The sequence below is a fragment of the Argiope bruennichi genome, chromosome 7, assembly GCF_947563725.1.
Source record: "Argiope bruennichi chromosome 7, qqArgBrue1.1, whole genome shotgun sequence".
NCBI classification, from domain to species: domain Eukaryota; kingdom Metazoa; phylum Arthropoda; class Arachnida; order Araneae; family Araneidae; genus Argiope; species Argiope bruennichi.
In genome coordinates this window covers 8,025,150-8,048,792 of record NC_079157.1, presented here as the reverse complement: position 1 = coordinate 8,048,792, position 23,643 = coordinate 8,025,150, and the positions used below count along the sequence as shown (strand labels likewise).

General features: G+C 29.6%; 1 protein-coding gene across 1 annotated transcript in view; it reads left to right on the top strand.

Moving 5' to 3' along the window:
• The first annotated feature begins 18,443 nt into the window (after positions 1-18,443).
• The window catches only part of LOC129975938 (alpha-tocopherol transfer protein-like), a 35,726-nt gene continuing 30,526 nt past the window's right edge, over positions 18,444-23,643 (top strand). Inside the window, exon 1 of the mRNA XM_056089235.1 lies at positions 18,444-18,555. The gene's annotated coding sequence lies outside the window, so the exon portion shown is untranslated. The remainder of the gene's footprint in view (positions 18,556-23,643) is intronic.

Below are 23,643 nucleotides of genomic sequence, written 5' to 3'. Positions count from 1 at the left end.
AAAATATGTTATAATGAGAAGCAACGAACAGAAATGATAAACTTTTACATGATTCTAACAATCGTGCATCTCCTTATCAAAACTGCTATATTTTAAAATTTAATTAGCAATTTTGCATTAATTAAAATACGCAAGGAATTAAGGTATTAATGGGAGAATAATTTAGAGATTAGGGGAATTTTAAGATAGATAAAATTGAATTCAAGGAATCTAGGTGATTGTAAAGTTTCCAATTAAATAAAATAAAATTAAAAAAAAAACATATAAAAATTTTCGGGGCTGTTCCTTTATGCCAAAAAGAATTTATTTTGAGTGAAAGTGAAAAGACGAGGTAATAAAAGTGAAAAGAGAAGTAGGCACTAATAAGGAGTGCACCTAAAAGATCGTTGCGATCACAAAACAGCATATTTTTAAATAACATGAAAAATAATTTGAATATAACGGTTTTTAACACTTTCATTAAAAAGGATGATATTTTTTAATTAAATGTTCCTTTACTGATGCCAATTTTTTTCTTGTTATATGCTTAAATGATAAGCATTTTTCTTTTTTTTACTTCTTTTATTAGTAAATATTGTCACATATTGACAAATTTGGCCTTCTCCGGCATGACTTTGTGGATGAGTCTTTGGGGGCGTATCGTCAAGTCGATGGTTCGGGCCTGTGCAAAGAATTTTGGGTTTAATTTCCGTTATGTGTAAATTTAACACTAAAACTACCTATGTTAAATATATATTTAGTTTTACCACACCCATCAAGCTGACTTGTTTGTGATCATCATGGCTAAAAGAATATAATTTAACAAAAACAACATTTCTTATAATAATTCATTTATTATTAAAAAGAAAAAAAAGTTTGTATTTGCATTCATATAATATCAAGTTAGAACTTTCAGTTCTAAACTGAGTCATAGTCAAAATAAAATAGAACTCATTATAGAGGCTGCCGAACACTTTGGATCAATCAGTATAATTTCATATGAAAAATGTCATTCAGAATTTTTTCAGGATATGAAATGAAAGCGATGTATAAATGAATAAAATACGAATTGATGCTTCATCATTGCATAGATGATCCATAAAATATTATAAACTTTGAAATTGCTAAAGCCATCGTCTTGATGGGTCTTGGCATAAATAGGCATAGGTCATATTGATTATGGAATTTAAAATACCTGAGTGGAAATTGAGGAGCGAATATGTAATGGTTCTTATATTTCATTAAAAGTAGTCATAAAGCTCTAGAACAATACATAAATTATATTAAAATTTTTAAGCATGAAATTTGAAAACCGTCAAAATGACGGTTTTGTTAATTCTAGTATTAAATTAATTATATATGTAAATTAAAGTAATTAGAATACTTATTTCTTCAGTTGTATTTAAGAAGCTCTTATCAAGCTGATGGCAGTTTACTTACGTGAATGCGTACCGCTCGCATTCAGTGAATAAAAGTTTCTTCCTTCTCCAGTTTGAAAATGCATCATAAATTATTTATTACGTTTTTGCTTATAAATAATATATCTGCGTGCCGATATATTATTTATAAGCCAAACCTGTTTTTTTTAAATAGGTAAATGGGACCCAAACGAACTGAAGTTTGAAGATTTCAAGAAAATTATTTTCATCACTTGCATGCAGATTTTGCGCGATCCAATGACCCAAATCAACGGTTTCAAGTTTATTCACGATTTTGCTGGGACCCGGTTTGAGCATCTCAAATACTGCACTCCTGAAAGTGTCTATTTACTTTACTACATATCTTTCGTGAGTATTTATTTGAATTTTTTTAAAGCAATAATATCTTGAGTATCTCTATATATAAAACACTAACGTATGTGGCACAGAAATCGCGTTTATTACTTACTGTAAAATATCAACAAATTATCATATGAATTTCAAACTGCTTCATTCATTGAATATTTTTACAGGTGTATTAAATCCAACGCTTCGCTCAGCTAATGAATGGAGCTGCATAGTATTGTTAGAAATATTTTCGAGATGCTTCGCCATCTCACTAAAAGTACATTCTCTCAGAGGAAAGGTGATTTCAAAGAAATCAAGAAATAAGCTTCATACAAAAAGTGTAATCGAGTGCAAGAATAGGCTCCACCATCTCGACATAATTAATTGTGATAAGGCTTCGGATTAATTAACGGTTTCTAGACAAGCACATCAAATTTGTACCAATCGCACAAAATATCGCCTACAAATTGCTGTTCTGGATGGATACCAGACGAGATAACAAATAACTTTTAGAGAATGCATAAAAATTGGCGACAAATCGCCTCCAAATATTTCAATTTTGGCGAACATGTATTAATTTTAAATCTATCCTCATCGTTTTGACTTCGCTTTGGAAGTTGATATTCATATTTTCTAAAACCATTATCTTACAAAAAATGTTCTTTGTATTATTTTAAGACTCAAAGAATTATCTTTTAAATCATATCCATTTCATTTCTGCACCATTTCATCTTTAAAAGATATAATATTTTTATTCCGATTTGATACAATATCTGAAAAAAAAAAGGTTTTTAAATACCATGGAGGAATTCTAACTATACGTCAAGCTATTTATTCGTGTGTTTTTACCAGTCTTTAATTCAATAGCAGGATTTTCATATTCGCTTTTATCTCGTAATATATATACTTTTTAATTTGCAGTATGTTGATTGAATTCATGTTTTTCAGTAGCATCAAATAAACAAATTAATCATTTAGCAACCTAAAAAGTCGATAAACTGGACGGACAAACTTCTCGCCAAAGACGGTAAGCTGTATATTATTCTCGACAAAAATTGCAAAAAAAGTAAAGAAAATGTGGCTCAGTTTTCATTCAAAATATGTACAGAAAAAGTTTCATATAATTTATCATTAAACTAAAAGCAAGCTAGAATGGTAATCTAAAATAGAATTTAATATTACAAGTCAGCAACAAGTGTAAATGTTTTAATAGAAAGATTCTTTTAAAATATCAAGTTCAGATTATTATTTTATTGTCTGTTAAACATCACAGAAAAGAAGCATTTTTGCAAAAGAAATGTCAACACAACTTGAATAACCTTAATTTGTATTCAAACCATTCGATTTTCATTGGAATTTGAGAAGTTAACCAATAAAAATTTTAAGGAAGCCTAGAATCAAACTAACAATAAAATGTAAAAATAATAAATAAATGATCATAACACGTCACATTGTTAGAAATAATAAGGATCAAGGAACATTTTTGAATATCTCATTCCGTTAACAATAAAAGCGTCGATACATGCTCCGCTGAATTTGAGCATTTCTCGGTCCCCGCTGAATGTATTAAAAGGCCATGAATCAGTATGATAGTGATTTATTATAGGTTAATACCTTTACTTAAATAATTTTTGAAAAAATTGTTAATTATTTTTTATTATTATGCAGTCTTTATTTTTGTACAATATATTAATATTTAAACCCATTCTCGTTTGTAGGTTCAGTGTTAATAAAAGAAAGTACTGAAACATATAAGAATTAGTACAGCTGCACATAACAAAGAATGAATATTATTTAAATATTTTATGATTCATAGAATTGGTTTTTCCCAAGATATTTGGTAAAAAAATTTGTAATATTTTTTTAATCATTCTGTCTGAGACTCTTCTTCATTGCGGTTGAAGCAGCTGTCTAATCTGCTTATTCGGAAGTCTGTCTTTATAATTTTGGCAAACAATTTCGGATTTCTGCTTCATAACGAATGATAACAAAGTTTTTGCTCTAAAAGCATTTTAAGATTTTTTCCAAGCAGCCTAAAAATGTTACTAATATGTTCATTAATTCAGAGAAAGATGGCGCCAGAAAAATAATTCCTTATGAAGTTCCAGTGAGAATTACTAAAAATTAAATACTCAGTTCGTCTTTTTTTTATACTTTTGGAAGTGATTCTTCTTCTTTCTTTATTATTTAAAAAATAAATGTCTACATTAATTCTTCTTTCAGACTTTTTTTCGCATCGTTTAATAATATATATTTATCCATATACTATATTAAACATATATTACATAATATATAATATTTTTTTTTATGAACTACTACAACAATAAGATTTTACTTCATTGGGCATAATACTGATCAGCCGCCTTTGGCGACCATTTAATTCGCCAAGATCAATAGCTGAGAACATTTTCAATTAGTTAATTTATAGAGATTGCTTTGAATGAATTGCACGATAAAATATTTGTAAATTTAAAATTAAATAGTCATATAATGTATATTATTAGTTATTATGAGTATGCGTATAATCATAAAACGCCTTACACATATCGCGTCTTGTGAAACGGTTTTGTCTAATTTCCTGTCATCTGCTCTAAAATCTTAACACTGATTTGGAATAAGAAAAACCAGAAATGATTAACTTTTAACTAACTAATACAAAAATTTCTTGCTGAAACTAAATACATTTATTTAAAATTTAAAAACATCAATTAGAATAATTTAGTATTAATGCTTTATGCGCACTGATGAATATTTTTATAATTTGTATAACGATTCAGAGGATTTACTCAATAAAATTTCTTTCATTCAACAAAAGAATTACATGTATTACAATAAAGCATTTTTCAAGTGGCAATATACGGTATTGTGTATTCAATTTTATTGAATTAAAGAGCAACAGAATGAAAAAAGGCGAAATTTAAAAGACTTTCAACGTTACTTACCTATGAAGTTAAACCTTTATTGTAAATACAGCACATTTCAAACAGTATATTAAAAGTATTCTTTAAATAGACACATACTCTATACGGAAGTATAATATGTAACTTCATACCTCCCATTATCTTATTGGTCAAGAAATTCAGGATGAAATTTTTGTAATAATAATGAAAACGATTTGAGTTTCTTTACGACAGTGAAATATAATGTAAAATATGTCTAAAATATTTTTAAAAATAATCAAAAATAAATTGATGAAATTGTTCCAGAATTAAATTGATATCTCTGAAAAGATGACCTTTTAGAATCAAAGATCATGTTAAAATTATTTTTATTCTATATTAATAGAGGAATTTATGGTAGAAAAATATCAAAAATTATCTTTATTTTTAATAAATGTCAACTAAGATTCGAAAAAAAATAAAATAATTGTCACTCCGAAGTGCACATTCCCACCTTCCAAAATATACTTGTGCCAAATTTGGTAGTTCTTGGGTAAATGATCTGTTCATTAGAGTGCCAATATGCAATACCTCTATTATTATTAATAGATAATATATACACATTACCTCTATTATTATTAATAGAGGTAATGTGAATAAAGTATTTTCAGTTTATGTGTAAAGCAGATTTAGTTTATGTATTTTTAAATTATATTTTAATTCATTTGTTTGTTAGATAATAATTATTAAATTTGAAAATAAAATGAATTTTATTTACAAATTTAAAAAATTACTGTCATTTTTCATTAATCTGTTTAATTTTTATCCACAGTATTGCATTCCTGGCAGGTATAAAGAAATCCATTTTATAAACGAAACTCCAGTGTTAAAACTGTTGTGGTCAATAGTAAAGAGATTTTTATCCAATAAAATAAGAAGCAGAGTAAGTAAATAGGCATTACTTGATTTAAATTATAAAACAATATTTACTTACACATATATTTGTACCTACTAATTAAATTATTTTTCAATAAAATTTATCTACACAAAGTAAATTGCCGTTATCCTTTATTAATGAGAAAAATCAGAATCTGAATTTCAAAATTATTTCATGATAGTACTGAATTTGTAAAAGCAACTGTCCAGTGCATCTTCAAAAGTAGGCGAAAAATTTCATAATATAAGAGTACAATTATTTACCAGAATAATATAGACTATCGATTGAATTATATAAAACTTTACATTATAGTTCATTTTTTCATTAAATTAATGAATAACATTTGTTATAATTATTAAATAACTGTTGTAGCAACAAAAAAGAAAATATTAGCGAATTCTGAAAATAACTGAAAAAAATTTATGAATATGAGAACAAATGTCGAAAAGTAGAATTAACAGAATTTTGATTATTTCTTATAAAAACAAGCAAATTATATTTAACAACTATTTTTTTTAGAAATTATGAAATTGTAAAACAATGCTGCTATACAAATTAATTCTTGAAATATTTTATGAAGAAATATCTTTCCTTTTCTAAAATAATTATTTTGAAACATTTGTATAAACATACATATGCGTATCACATTCATTTGCTGAATTGAGGTTAGATTGGGTCTACACTTTGCAGTTGCTAATCTGGGACTGTAGCAGTTGCATTACTCTATCTTCTCTTTTGGATAATAGATGGCGCTACCTGATTAGGTACGCATCCCACAGTGCATTGCGATTGTTATTATAAGGTGGTGGTGAGATGCTGTTCTGTAAAAGATGCGCGTGTTAATGTCTTGTCTTGTCTTTTCTTGATTGTTTTGTGTGAAATGTGATCACGAAAGAAATGTTCACTAAAACATTCGTCTTCTTGCTTCCACTGCGCGGATCCTATTGATCTTCATTCCATCACAAGGCGCGATTCGTAGATGCATGATGTGTCTTTTGATATTAGGTTCGAAAATACTCTAAATTAAATGGATTACTAATTCTACTCATAACTTCTTAGTGTAAAAATAAGAAAGTCCTTCCCTATTTAATAAATTACGAAGAATCGAAAAAATTTAAATAATTATTAGTGGATAGTAGACTGGTTCTATATCATGTGCTATCCTTAAAAGTTGAAACTGAAAAGGCATGTAAGAGTCAAGTTTTAATTATTGTATATTACTATCAAAAAAATATATTTTACTGAAATCGAAATAAATCTCAATGACAACTTTCTAAGAAATTTAATATTGAGATGTGTGTGCGTGTATCGAGTTTGAGAAGCTAGGGGATGTGTTTTTGAAATAAGAAGATAGTAGAAATTTCTAGAATCCAAGTAATCAACTTCTATATGATCGTACTGTTCATTTCAGTATTCTGACTACTGTTCTATCTCACTAAGGGGTGAGGCGCGAAATGATGAGCTCATTTCTGGAATTCTTCGTCATTCTTTGAGATTGATTTCAGCCCTCTTAGATACTTTTTCATTCATTGTTGTTTCACGCGTATATGAGTATCGTTGTCGTTTCTGACTGTATTTTTTTAATTTTAATTCAGTTCACGAGTAATCCGAGTTTATTTTATTGTTAAATGTAAACATCTCCTCCTTTCATACTTCCTGTCATTCCTATTTTGACGTATTAAACCCATCTTAACCCATTAAACGCCAAAACTCAAAATCATTATTTGTATTATATCATAATCATTATTATCATTAATCATTTTCGATGCAAACAATACAAGTTATTATTTTGACCACTTATAATAGTAATTTAATGTAAAAATAAGGAAATTGCACTTGTCTTTAAAAATATAGGGTGTTGCGTTGGCGCAACGTCAGCGGAAAAGAAGTACGAATGTTGATCTTTATCACCGAGCACTACGCCGCATTTTCTTCAGGTTTTAAAAACTAGAATTTTTTGTGAGCTTATTAGAGGATGTAAAATAATCAAAACATTTCTTTGAAAATTTTAATTTATTAAAAACTAACAAATAAATGCAGTTGACAAGCTTATTATGTAAGAATAAGGTGATATAAATTTCAAGTATGATATGCTTCATTACAATTGTGGTGTAAAGCAACTTCACAAACATTGCAGCGATAGATAGTTTGACTGTGGCAATACTTGCAACGTAGTCTTCTACTGTCTGTAGACTTAACAATAAAATGTCCTTCCGATATTGGTTTTGTAAGGCTGAATTTGTTCTGACTTCTTATTTTTCTCACTATCGAAGGGCGTCTGTAACAGATGAAGCACTATCTCTCATCTAAAATCCAGCAGTGACTGTTTACTTCCTTCTTCAGAAAATCTTGATATTCTCCAAACATTTGTTAGTGCAACATCGATGAAATTTGAAAATATCGGCCACCACCATATTTTGCCACGGACCCTAATTCTGTAATTGGGAACAAAACTGTCACACAAATCTACACCACCTATTTTCTGATTATATTGCTCAAGGCAGTGAGGTTGGGCTACTAATATTTTCTTCTTCTGATTTTTAGAGTATCGAGGAACAACATTTTTTAGTGGTTCAGTTTTTCCAAACGTTGCCCCTATTGTCACAACAGAGTTGTCGTTCCACCGAACAATAAGTGTCTTTTTGTTTTCTTCATATTGAAAAAAAAAAAAAAAAAAAAAATTGAAAATATCTGTATTAGTTTTATCTTCTATGATTTGTTTGATACGATCAATTGGGGCTTTTTCTTCATTTTTTGGTTGAAGCCTATCAATTGGTTCCTTTCTTGTCCATCGTAATTCTTACTGTTTCCGTTTTTTTGTTTTTGTTTTTTTAGCAGAACATTTGGGAGGATCTAACTTCTTCTTTACATGAACTTCAATTTCTCCTGCAGTATCTGAAGGTAAAACTTCATTATCGTTATTTAAAATATTTTCATTACCTTCTTCTTCATCACTAGCATCTGCTGTTTCTGGAGGTGAGACAACAATTTCGGTCTCATCTGCATCTTCGTCATCGGAATTTTGTTCGAAATTTTTTTCCAAAGCTTTTTCTAACGCAAGATATCTTGTTCTACGCATTTTAAACCACAGAAGATAAAAAAAGTTGCTACCAATAAGACGCACAGTACTGAAATGAAATCTTTCAAGAAGGATTACAGTCTACCTACTCCCTTTCCGCGCGAACGCAACACATGTTTTTACTTTCCCCTCCTCCACCACAGAAACACCTGCTTTGTGGAATGTACTGACAAAGAGTGACCTTGGCTAATGTATTTCACAACCAAACCCCAATTTGTTTTTAATTTTTATTTTTTCTAAGAAAAAATGAGCTTGGAAATTTGAACAAAAAAAAAAAAAAAGGCTTAAAATAAAACATCGATTATTAGGTATAAAGTAATTTATTTAAGTCAATTTTTTCACTGATTTGTTAGTAGTGCTATTCTTTAACATAAAAGTGTAATTTATTCAAAAATTTATTTATTAGTTATTTTTTTATATTTATTTATATTGACCGTTGCGTCAACGCAACACCAGCGGTTAATGGGTTAACGCTTGCTCAAAAGCGCATAGGGATTTAGAATCCGATGTCAAACTATTGAAACATTTACTGTGAAAAAGAATTCTTTATTAACTCCTATTTACATGGACTTATATCGACTTAGTTCCTTTCAATTGAAAATCCAATTTTCTGTAACATATTGCAACGAAACTTGTTCTAACTTGGCGCGGATTGCATTGTTGAGTGGTAGAAGGCTATGAACTGAAAGCGACAGTTCGCAATTTCGTATCTGACTGCAGGCAAGTTGCCTAAAATTTATTTTGTTATTGATTTACTTTCTGTTGTTTCTCGTTTGTTCTTATAATTTCTGTATCTTTCTAACTCTAGAAGATTCGACTCGTTTCGTCTTGTGGATAAAAACAGATGTACGATTTAGTTCCTTAAATAAAGTCTCGGTTTGAGATTAGCGAGTGTTGTAGTTAGCAATTCATCTAAGCGGCAATATTTAGAAGGACCTTTTTATCTCGAATATCGGATGATGAGTTCTCTCCCAGTTAAAAAGGCGTGATGTTTCATTTGTTTCATTTGTTGTCTGTTTTTATGTCAATTAAAATATTTTATCCTGATTAAAATATTGAATGGATATCATTTTAGGTCTTCTTCCACTCTGATATGAGGGAGCTGTTGAATTATTTTCCAAAATCTGTGCTGCCTGAACAATATGGAGGGGAAATTTTAGACATATATGAAACCAATTTTTCACAAAGAGCCAACAAAGAACAGAAGAAAAACACCATTGAGGGTCAACCGAACTTTTTTTGAAAATTTTGACATATTTATTGATGTATGATTTGTTGATGTATAAATGATATATTGATATATAAATTATATGATATTTTATTTTAAATATTTCTGAACTTTCTGGTGGTTGGCTCACGTATAAATTTGTCGTGGTCACAAAGTCCTCCATGTCGAGAATAATACCACTGGGTGTACTGGCTCTAAAGGTAATCGTTCTCTGGTTCTGGTCTAATTGAACAGGATTATTTCCTCAAGGGATGAACGAAAATAAATAGATTCCATATACGATCATTTGTCTATAATAAGTTTCGAAGCATTTAGAATGTAAAATTACATTTGTGTATTTTATTAAACAATTCAAATGATGTTTTTGAGATTTTAAGCAAAGGATCTAAGAAAATATTAACTTTTTGCACTCACATATCGAGTCTGACTCATCATTCTGAAGGAAGAATCGTTTTCGCACTCTCCTTAGACAATAGTTATTATAAAAGTCATACAATAGCAAACCCCGCCGGCCGTAAATTCTCCGTGTGTGTGGTGGCTGGCGCACGTATAAATCTGTCGTGGTCACAAAGTCCTCCATGTCCAGAATAATACCACTGGGGGTACTGGCTCTGAGGTAATCGTTTTCTGGTTCTGGTCTAAATTACGATCTGTGGTTGAATGACTGAATTGCATGAATGAGGTCCACTTCGTAAAAAGGGTTGTGACGCGTGAGTAACTAAGTTGTACTCTTGGTTCTAGATGGCGCTACTGAAAAACAAGAGGCGCAAAAATTTCGGCTTAAATTCGCTAAACTTAGTCAGAGGGACTTGTCTATGACAAGTTCCATCAGAAACAACAACAATAAACATTACGTTTCAGACATTGCCTTTCTTTTAGAACGATTTGCAAAGCAGCAGTTGTTTATGGTGATGCTATAAAAGGCTAAAAGAACCGTGTTCTCAAGGACATTTTATCTAAGTTTAATGCAGGAAATATCATTAATCTTGACGAAATCGGTTTATTTTACCGTCTTTTGCATGATAAGACTCTGTATCTTAATAAGGAAACGACCGATACTTCTGCTTGGGGCTAATATAAATGGAAATAGGACACTAAAATCACTTGTGATAGGTAAAAGCAGAGAGCCACGCTGCTTAAAAAAAGTTAAATCTCTTCTAGGTGAATATAAAGAAAACGGCAGATGTATGTGTAACTAGAGTGGTTTGAAGATGACATACTCCTAAACTGGATTCCTAGCTTTCTCATCAGAAAAAGAGATGTTGCCAACTTTGTCATAACGTTCACAATCAAAATGAAAACTTAAAGGGCCGGGATAGCTTGGTTGGTAGGGCATTGGATTAGCAACCCTTTGGTTGCGAGTTCGAACCCCGTCGGCCGAAGACTCTGCGTGTGTGTGTGTGTGTGGTGGTTAGAGCAAATATAAATCTGCCGTGGTCACAAAGTCCTCAATGTCGAGAATAATACCACTGGGGGTTCTGGTTCTGAAGTGATCGTTCTCTATTTAGGTACGATTACAATCTGTGGATGAGTAAATGAAATCCGCCCGCAAAAAGGGCTGTGACACGTGAGTAGCTAAGAAGTACTCTTGGCTCTAGATGGCGCTGCTGTAAGACGAGAGACGCTCTCTCGGCTTAAAATCAATGACTTCGTCAGCGTTCTTATCTATGACAAGTGCCATTAGAAAACAACAACAACGAAAATTTAAAAACGAAACTGTTTTTCTTTCTCGATATGTAACTGAACTTCTGCAGACTTTAGTCAAGGAATAATTTATGGAAATGAAAGTACAAAAAAAAAAATTCTTTTAAATAAGCTGATAAAAGCATTGAATAGGAACGAAAAGTTTCCGTTTTAGATTTGAATAACCATGCACATATAATGTGGATTTCCATTTCATCGCAAACTGTTTCGAATTGCTTCAAAGAAGCAAGGTTTATAGCAAACGCAGAAAAAAGTCCTCAGAGAAGACATCAACAACTCGTAATGATTACAGATTTTGCTACATGTAGCAAATGTATTCGTGAGCAAATCAGTGACGTTAATGAATTTGTAAACATTGATAATGACATCGCAATTTGCTCACAAGTGACTGTAAAAGCTTTGACATCTGAATCTGGAAGAAAAACAAAATAGTTCAAGTGAGGAAAAAGGATGTCAAGAATATTGGCGAAACCCCACCCAACATGGCAGAAATAATCGAAGTCTTGAAAAAAGTTCAACGGAACTTAAAATCCATTCGAGATACAACAGACGAAGAAATTAAGCTTTAATTATATGAGAAAAGAAATTTACTTCACGTAATCAGCTCCTTCATCAATCAAAACTGTTGAAAGATTTTTATTTATGAAAGTAATTGAAAGAAAGTGTGGCAACTATAAAAAATGTTTCTTTTGAATTTTCCACTTATTTATTTGCATATATTGATTTCTAAAAAATCCTATTTTTCAGAAAATTGTACAGCAATTCATGAAAACATTTCTGTGTTTAGTTTTCTTTCCTTCAAAAATTCTTACTTTACTTCTTTGCCAAATTTAAGTTGGCAAAAATGTTTGGTCACTTGAGATGACTTATATGATAATTTAACGATGCTTTATTGTATATACTTTAATTTCATAACTCCTCTGTATGAAATTTAAGCAATAAAAACACTACTAAAAAGAAGATTTAGCATTGTGTGAATTGGCACTCTACAAAACAAAGCGTTTGGTCTGCACTCAATTTCCCTACCAAATTGATTTATTTTGGAAAGTAAGAACATGCATCTAAAACAATTTTTTTAAAAATGTAATAAAATTTAAAAAAAATATTTTTAATGATATCAGTACTATTGAAATACATTTTTTTATTTAAAAAATACTTTGAACAAACTTTATATCAGTATATTCCATTAGTGCTAAACACTAAAAATATAAAATCGTTTTTATTGTTGCTACAAATGTTTAACCTTAAAAATTTTTCACTTATTAATGAAGGTTTGAAGGAATAGCTCAGTTTCCTTTATTTGGTAGTTTTCTGTAAAAGACATGCGTTTAATAGACATTTGCAATTTATTTGCACTTATAAATCAAGTCTGAATTTAGGTCAGATGATATAAATTTAGAGGTGAAAAGTTTAATTATTTTATTATATGAACAGTAGACTAGTTCTAAGCTATGATATTATATTTTAAAATATTTTCGGTTGATTGAAAATGGCGTTTATATGTCTAAAGCATTAATAAAGTATATTTGCATCACAAGTTAAGAGAAGAAATATTTAAAAAAACATACGATATTATTTAAAAGAACTAGTTTTCAAATCTTTTGCACGTTGAAAAATTCAAGATTGATAATGTTGCTCGCTTACGATAAATGTTAAATTGTGAAAATGTGGTTAAAATAATGCTGTTTATCTTACACTATCATCATAATCCTTATTTAGCACTTTCTCCTCTGATAGCCTTTCACTTTATTTATATGAGTTGATACTGTCACTGTCTAGAATATCAATAAATATAAGTAATTTTTTTTTTCATCTATTGGAACTACACACGTTCAATAAGAGAGAAAAATGGACATAAATATATCATTTGTGTCAGAACTCCATACAAATAACTAAATTATCAGATCCATCTAGAGAAATAAAATTAGAAAGCAAACAAACTAAAGGGAATACAATTATATAACCATAAAATCTGAATGAGACATAGGTTAAATATAGTTTCGAGAATACATTTAAATGTATTCTCGAAATGCATGACATTTAACACATTACATTTACACTTTTATTAATACATGACACTTAAATAAGAAAATCTATGCTCAACAATAATTTCTAAAAATTGGAAATGAAAAAAAAAAAAAATATGTAAATAAATTGAAAGTTAGAACTAGCATTTCTGGGATGTTTAAAGATATATTCCTCATTTTTCATATGTAGATATAATAAAAAAATGAATCCTTCGAATGTTTAAAGAAGAACTGTTAACAGTGTCATCAACAATAATGTGTAAACAATCTTCACTTCTTTCCTTTATGACGTATCGACATTGCCAACCGTAATTCGTGATTTTTTACCCTGATGGCTGGTGTATTTAAATGAAATTATTTATAATATAGAGATATCTGTTCTACGTCCGAAACCAATATTAATAATTAATAATTCAAAATTTTATTTTTGTGTCCGTTGTTGTAGAAAAGAAGAAAATTCTTAATAGTTTCTTTAAAAAATATTGAACTTACAATAATTTCGTACTTTTGTTCAGAAAACCTCCGTAACGATAATAATAACACGATAATGTTTTCGACCTGAATTGACTGTCTAGTGTTTGTTTGACTTAATTGTAATCAGCCACTGAAATTTGTGTATATTGAAGTTTACATATCGTAATTTACAGAAAGAATGCCAAAGTAGGCGCATGATTATTTCATTAAAAATGAAAATGAAAATATTGCTTATGAATTAATATTTTAAGAATGCAATATTTTTTTTATCATAATAATACAAAATGACAAAAAAAAAAAAAAAACCTTGACAGAAAGATTTGAAAAAATAACGATATCGGGGTAATTTTCATTAAAAAAAGATTCTTACTAATTATTCTTAAATAGTTTAGATGCAAATTTATTATATTTGAAAAAAAAATATTATATATAAAAAATTGTTAAATATAAAGAATTATTTCATGGATTTAAGATTAATATGATTGATTTTTTTTTTTTGAATTTTTAAGCGGTGCATCAACGGATTGCTCCGAATTGCTGCACACATCGAAACTACTGAAGAAACAATTACGACTGTTATTTTAATTATCTTGTATATGTTTTATCCATTGTATATATGAACCTTTCCAGTGTAGACCAGGGCCATGTTCTCTTAGTGATATTAAAAATGTAAATATCCGAGTCTTCTGCCTTTCGATGTTGTAACTTTACTTTTTTATTCTTTTAGTAAACTATACAAACATTAAAAGAATTCTTCACTTTTAGCTTTCAACAATGACAAAAAAGTCACATGATTAAATATGAGCAAAAATACCGACTGAACATCACATTTATGGACTCCTCCTTTATTAGTACAAGATGTTGTCCAATATATCTACAATGTTGTTCGACATTCAGATTCTTTAACCATATTTGAATGTTATCATAACAATACTATTGAGGATTTGTCTGGATAAGATACCGGTGATCATTTCCTTCTATTTACTAATAATAAAAATGAACGTGTGTTTATGTGTGTTGGCGCACTACAGGCCAGGCTGTTTGATCTAGATCTGTCAAATTTGGCGTATACATACTTTGCAGGATGGGAATGCGCATCTTAGAGCGATTCGTTTGAAATTTTGATTAGAATTTTCATTAATAAAAAAAATCAAGCAAAATTTTGGCACATTTTTATGATACCTTTTGAAAATATTACAGCAGAAAAAGGAATCATTCATCACTATAAATTCCAAAAAATTATCTGTTCAAAGATACTAATATTTGACCTGTAAATTAACTCTCTATTCTTCATGAATTTAAAAAATATTTCATCCATATTTGCCAGCAATTTATTTCGTAAAAAAATAAAATAAAAACAATATTTAACATGTACGTTAAGCACGCAAAATGAACTTTTATCAACGCCTGCATGAAATGAAATAAATATGAAATATGTTTTCTAAAAAATGAATACAAAAAAAAACTTTTTCTTTGATCCTTTATGATGTCTATATTATATCAATTTTATTTAAGGTGGGAGGACGCAGTGGCCTGGTGATAAAGTCTCGGCTTCCGACGAACTGGAGGGTTTCAGATTCGAGACTATATTCCACCGAAGAACTGCCGTGTAAGCACGTTAAACGTCCTCCCGCTGATGTAATGTGGTGTAGACGCAGGTGTCGTTTTCGTCATCTGACCGCGGTTTAAAATTACGAGGTCCGACCCCAAATAGCCCTAGTGTTGCTTTAAAACGGGACGTTAATATAACTAAACTAAACTAAAACTTAAAACGGTTTATTATATACAGGATATCAATTCTAATCAGATAATTTGTAATAGTATACTTATAATTCCAACTGCTAAGTTGTAAATCTTCAGTAATAGACATACATCTCCTAACAAAATGGCTTAAATGAAGTAAATAATTTTATTTCATGCAACTTGAGTCAATAAACTTTTTGATGAAATACGAATTTCAAATGTTTTCATATATTCTTTTCCCTGTGAGTCATATTTAACAAAATATTCTTGATAATAATAATAAAGATAAGTATGTGCATGAATTATGTGTGGGGCATGCTCCGTTGTTGAAAGTTAAAAAAATAAGGATTTTGTATAATATCTCTGTAGTTTACGAAATGAGTAAGTAGATGAAATAATTTATAGAATACATGGACTGCACATTTATGTGTTTAATAGCGCCATGATGTCATGGGACAGATCTCCATTACAGAAGTTCATGTACGCAATAAACAGAACTCAATTAAAACAAATTAGCTTTTATCAAACTTTTTGCCAACATGTTCATAAATTTTCAAATTAACTTAAGTCTTACTGCAGATTAAACCCCAAAAAGTATAATTTTTAGCGCATACTTGTAAAAAATGAAATAAACTTGAAATATGTTATTTACTAGAAAGATTACAAGGAAAAGAGTTTTGGAGCTTTTAATAAGTCTATATTATTAAATTTGTACTTCTGTAATATTTACGGCAAACATTGTTTGTATATATGCAGAATATTCACTCTATCGGGTCCCGACTCCTGCTTTTTAAGCAGTTAGTATTAGGCTAATACTTAAGTAAAAATGTCTAAACGCAGTCTCTAAACTTCGCAGTACAACTTGAATTTTCAATGACGATTCTAACCATATTTTTTTTAATTCAAGAATATTAATAATATTTAATAAAACTTAAAAACATATTAATAATATTTGTATACATTATAACTTCCTGGAATTTATATTTGTTTGAGATGACTATAAGATAAGATTCATATTGCAAGCATTCTGAAACATCATTTCATCGCATTTTAAAAGCTTTTTTTTTAAAATTTTGACTTGATTTGTTTCATTAATACGTAATTTTGTAAACAATTTCTCACTTGTTGTCTGATGTATAATTCACTGATATGAGCTCGATGACAATATATTGCTGTAATATTTCCCAAATTTAATATTTTGAAATTTTTGTTTCTATATTAGCACTGACGTCTGTCAGCGAATTTAAGAAAAGAATATTGAACAATTGAATATTTATTAAAATGAATTGACAATCAAAGATTATAAAATAAAAAAATCTTATATAGTAAAATTTAAAAAAAATATGCACTTATTTGTGTCCCAAAATTAGAATTAGTATTTTTTCACAAAAATCTGAGCGATCTGATTTAAAAAAATCTGAACTCTCTTAGAAAAAGTTAAAAGAACTGAAATTTATTCTATTTGATAACTAAGATACAAGGATTATCACAAGAAGAAACTTCCTAATTATTCTTTGAAAATTAAAATATTTTATGAATTTGATTAAAAGTCTTTTTTACTTGAGTCTGAAAAATAATTTTAGCTTTTAATTTTTCTTTGCTTCGCAGATTGACTAAATATTAAATCTCATTTCTTTTATTTTTCAATAATAAAATTATGCTTTGAAAATTGTTTATTTACTTTATTTCATTGTGTTTAAGTGTTATATAAAAAAAATCCTTTTTTATTTCTTCATGAAAAAAAGTACTATGAATTAATCCAATAATATTTTTTTAATTATTAATAAGAAAACTTTATTTCGATTTCTTTTTCTTTTTCACGGATTCTAAAAACAGCTCCGAAAATATTTCAAGAAGTATTTCCCCATTTTTTTTAAAGTAAAAAAATATTTAATGACTATTTTTCTCTTTTTCTTTTAATTATATTAACGTCCCGTTTTAAAGCAATGCTAGGGCGTACCACGTAATAATGAACCGCTGTCGGATAATGAGGATGACACCTGAGCTGGCCCCCATCATTCCAAGCTCCCACGCCACACCGGCGGGAGGGCATTTGGCCCCGATGGATTTAACTTGCACTAGACCTACTTACATGGCGGTTCTTCGATGGAATAGGGTCACGAACCTGAAGCCCTCCGGTGACGAGGCCGCGATCTTACTACAGGCCACGGTGGCATCTGTATTTAATGACTCATTTAATAATAATGTTATGCTAGAAATTTTAATTTTAATTTAATTTCTTTTATGTGTAACTTAATAAAAATCTATTCTGATTTCTGCATTCTTAAAAAGTAATATAAAGTTTTCTAATGATTCCGTTTTTTATTGCTAATAAATACTTTTTCCTCCGAATTTTAATTTATAAAGATATTGGAAATAGCTTTGGTACCTCTGATGAGCGCTTTCACATCATTTTCGATTTCAAAAAATTTGTCTTCGACGTATTTAACTTATTTTTCTTCTCCTTTTACTTCTACTTCTAATTATCACTTTTTAATGTTTGTTGTAATTAGAGTCACATCCATTTCCTACCAAGCAATTTTTTTCCTTAGGCGTAAATGGCAACGTAAAGGTGAAATAATGATGTCATTAAAACATACATAATCTTTTCCTTAAATGTCAGCTTGTAGGAAGCATGTATGTAAATAAACGTGTACAGCTTTCCTCTGATATCAGTGTCAAACATTTTACTAAATTCTGCACTTCCATTGGTATACTTCATGTTTTTCTGAAAACTGGGTACGTATTCTATATAATTATCCCTTGCTGTGGTTGAATTTTGTCCAAAATTGAGCAAAAATAGCAATTCAATATTCATTATAAATTTATAAAATCTCGTATATATTTTAAAAATATTTCTTAAAATATGATTTTTTTCCTTCAAAATTCAGCATAAATTTACAATTTAATACAAAATGCGCATGAATGAATTTCTGAATTTTACTATGCAAAAGAAAACAAAGCGAAATACAACAATTGTGTTCATTGGAAATTAAAATAACATAGAAAAATTTAAATTCAACTCAGTTAAAAGTGTTCGATTTGAGCAGGTATTTATTCTAAAGCTACCAACGAACGTATCGCAGCTGTACATTAGATATGCTTAAAATATGGGAGGATTTATTATCATACCACCTTGACATCCTCCATGTGTATGATAATAAATCCGCCCATATTTTAAGCATATCTGATGTACAGCTGCGATACGTTCGTTGGTAGCTTTAGAATAAATACCTGCTCAAATTTATTCTAATACCTTTATTATCATACCACCTTGACATCCTCCATGTGTATGATAATAAATCCGCCCATATTTTAAGCATATCTGATGTACAGCTGCGATACGTTCGTTGGTAGCTTTAGAATAAATACCTGCTCAAATTTATTCTAATACCTTTATTATAATACCACCTTGACATCCTCCATGTGTATGATAATAAATCCTCCCATATTTTAAGCATATCTGGTGTACAACTGCGATACGTTCGTTGGTAGCTTTAGAATAAATACCTGCTCAAATTTATTCTAATACCTTTATTATAATACCACCTTGACATCCTCCATGTGTATGATAATAAATCCTCCCATATTTTAAGCATATCTGGTGTACAACTGCGATACGTTCGTTGGTAGCTTTAGAATAAATACCTGCTCAAATTTATTCTAATACCTTTATTATAATACCACCTTGACATCCTCCATGTGTATGATAATAAATCCGCCCATATTTTAAGCATATCTGATGTACAGCTGCGATACGTTCGTTGGTAGCTTTAGAATAAATACCTGCTCAAATTTATTCTAATACCTTTATTATAATACCACCTTGACATCCTCCATGTGTATGATAATAAATCCTCCCATATTTTAAGCATATCTGGTGTACAACTGCGATACGTTCGTTGGTAGCTTTAGAATAAATACCTGCTCAAATTTATTCTAATACCTTTATTATAATACCACCTTGACATCCTCCATGTGTATGATAATAAATCCGCCCATATTTTAAGCATATCTGATGTACAGCTGCGATACGTTCGTTGGTAGCTTTAGAATAAATACCTGCTCAAATTTATTCTAATACCTTTATTATAATACCACCTTGACATCCTCCATGTGTATGATAATAAATCCTCCCATATTTTAAGCATATCTGGTGTACAACTGCGATACGTTCGTTGGTAGCTTTAGAATAAATACCTGCTCAAATTTATTCTAATACCTTTATTATAATACCACCTTGACATCCTCCATGTGTATGATAATAAATCCGCCCATATTTTAAGCATATCTGATGTACAGCTGCGATACGTTCGTTGGTAGCTTTAGAATAAATACCTGCTCAAATTTATTCTAATACCTTTATTATAATACCACCTTGACATCCTCCATGTGTATGATAATAAATCCTCCCATATTTTAAGCATATTTGGTGTACAACTGCGATACGTTCGTTGGTAGCTTTAGAATAAATACCTGCTCAAATTTATTCTAATACCTTTATTATAATACCACCTTGACATCCTCCATGTGTATGATAATAAATCCGCCCATATTTTAAGCATATCTGATGTACAGCTGCGATACGTTCGTTGGTAGCTTTAGAATAAATACCTGCTCAAATTTATTCTAATACCTTTATTATAATACCACCTTGACATCCTCCATGTGTATGATAATAAATCCTCCCATATTTTAAGCATATCTGGTGTACAACTGCGATACGTTCGTTGGTAGCTTTAGAATAAATACCTGCTCAAATTTATTCTAATACCTTTATTATAATACCACCTTGACATCCTCCATGTGTCTTTATAATGGAACTGTTTGAAAATCCTTGTGAATGGCGCAGCTTGTCCTAAATTGGATCTTGTGCCAAAAAGCCATACCATACCTACCTACCTCCTCCATGTGTATGGACTCACACTGAACACCTATAAATGTTTTGAATTCAAGCTATCAACAGCTATTTTTATTTCCGATTAACAAAAAGTTTATTCTTAGTTTTGTTTTCTTTTAATAGACGAGCAAAGTTATTCGTCTATATAATAATCCTGTATTAAGGCCACATGAGAAAATTCATCCAGCTGTTTCGTTGTTATCAATTTGATTATCTGTGTACTATCATAGAGTTTTCAGATTTCAAAAGTCTCTGCAATTTTTAAATCAAACAAATTAACAGCATAGTTGAAATTTCTTTAACTTAAAAAAGTGCTTGAATTCTTTTATCTATATAAATAAAATACTAACGTACGTGGCACAGAAATCGCGTTTATTACTTACTGTAGAATGGCAATATTCGATTATCAACGAACCATCATAAGAATTTCAGTCCTAAAAGTACATTCCGTCAGAGGAAAGAAGGTATAAATGAAATAGAGAAACAGACTTAAAAAAAAAGTTTAATCGAGCAAAAAGTAGTCTTAACCATCTCGAGGTAATTAATCGTGATGAGGTTTCAGACGAATTAACGGTTTCTCGTCAAGCACATCCAATCGTCCAAAAGCTCGCCTAAAATCTGCTATTCTGGATGGATACCAGAAATGGTAACAAATGAATTTTAGAAATCGCAAAAAAAGAAAGAAAAGAAATGGCGACAAATCCCTTCAAAATATTTCAATTTTGACTATCATTTTTTTAAATTTTAAGTTCACTCATATCGTTATGACTTTCTTTGGAAACTGATATTCATATTCTCATATTCATACAATATATATATAGTAGCAGCCACAAAATAAATAGAAAATTATTAGGTTTTTCAAAATACATGGTAAATGGGAAAGCACAATTTCTTTAAAAAAATATTTTTATAGCTAATTTTTTTTTTCTTCTACACATAGAAATTGAATTTCTTTTAAAGTTAGCTCTATTTATTTGCCCAAGACATTAATTTTTCTAACATATAAGAGAAAAAGAGTCTGTTTTTCTGAAAGATCATCTTAACAGAGCGTTCCCCAAATTTGTCTTTATTCATCTGTAAAACTTCATTAATTTTTTTTTTTTTGCATAACTTTTGTCATATAAGGCAGTCATCTTTCAATGAAGAGACGTTTTTATTAATATTGTTTAGGGCCTGAATAAGTTTGAAAATTAATTTAATAATATTGGCTGGACTTTTTACTGATTTTACATTATATTTCAATTGTTATAACAGTATTAGTTAATTCCACAATAAATGAAAAATGTATTGGAATAATTTCACATTAACCCATGGTAGTTAAATTCACATTAACCTATGACTATTAATTTCATCATCTTAATTAACTATTCAGGTTCAAGACTACTTTAAAACAATCCACGAACTCCTTTGATGGTATTGAATGTTATGAAATTAAGATGAAGGGAGAACAGATATACTTTCATATTTGGATTTGAATCCAGCTCATAGTGGTATTTCTTCTTAATATACTTTTCTTTTCCCAAATTTCTTCTTCGAAAGCCATTAAATATTTTATTGTTTTAATACAAAACAAGGTTGCATTTATGAAGAATTTTGCATACATTGTATATTTTTCGGTTTAAAGTTATAGTATGAGACAACTAGTGGGAATGGTTTCCTCCAAATTTTCTGGCATATTCTGTAATAAAGATGCTAGTCCTCACTCCCCCATCCCCCACCCTGCCCTGAAAAGACTTGAGGAAATTGATTTATGCAGAGAATGCCTTTAATGGCATTGACGTTAAATAATTAATAAATATTAACCATTTTCATAAATTTACCTATTGTGTGATCCTTGGCAAATATTTTGGCTAATTCTTGGAATGCAATTAATAGTATCCGAAAATCAATTTTATATTTTAGATGCATTTTCCCCAACAAAATGAAATTTAAATTTGGTACAGAATTATTATTCACAAAATCACATAGCAGATTTTATTTGTTTAAATCATTGCATTTTTGAACTATCGCAATTGCATGCTTTTAAAGTATAACCTTTCAGATGTTTAATCCTCTCCTGGATTTGGTTGAAAATTTGATAGGTATCTATACCATAAAGTATATTAAAAGTATATACTGAATTCTAAACATCTAGCGCTCTTTGTTTGTTTAAATCGTAATACTTACATTCGAACGGCCGGACAGACGGACTTCCTCTGAAGTGGAAAGACTATATACTAAATTTCATCCGTCCGGCTCAAGCTGTTTTTGAATTATCATTGTCAGAGGCATACAGACATTTTCCAAAAATTTGTTTTTTGTACTCAAGGAGCTCTAAAAATTGGAGATTCATCAAAATCTTATATTGTTTTAACGATTAAAATGCTTTTTCTTCACTTCGTAAACGAGAAAATAAGAAAAAGGAAGCTTACATTTTTTGAGAGAGAATATTCTTGTTCTGCAGGGTCCCCCAGCAACATCCAGTCCCCCAAAATAACTTATTAATGAACCAGTCCCACTTTCAAGAGCTTTCCCAATCTCCAATTTTTTTCAGAGAATCATGGAATAATTCGAAACAGATGTTACATCTTCTGATCAGAGAAACAAATTGATTTGGAAATTTAATATAAACGAAAATCTAATATATGTTGCAATAATCATGCAGCCAATTCTCAATTATTCCAAAATGTGGTATTGATTATTTTACTGAAAAAAATTGCTTCTCTTTCATGAAATAAGGCTTTTAAAATAAGTAACATTTTCAATTTAGAGTAAGCTGTTTTATCTTTTGAAAAAATATTTTATAAATATAAAAATGACTAACTACTGATATATACGAGAAGAAAATATTAAAAAAATTGAAAATATACATTAAAATAATTGAAATATCATAGTTAAATAAACTAGTAAAAAGCAGAAGTTTTACTTTAAGTAGAAAGTGCAGTTTA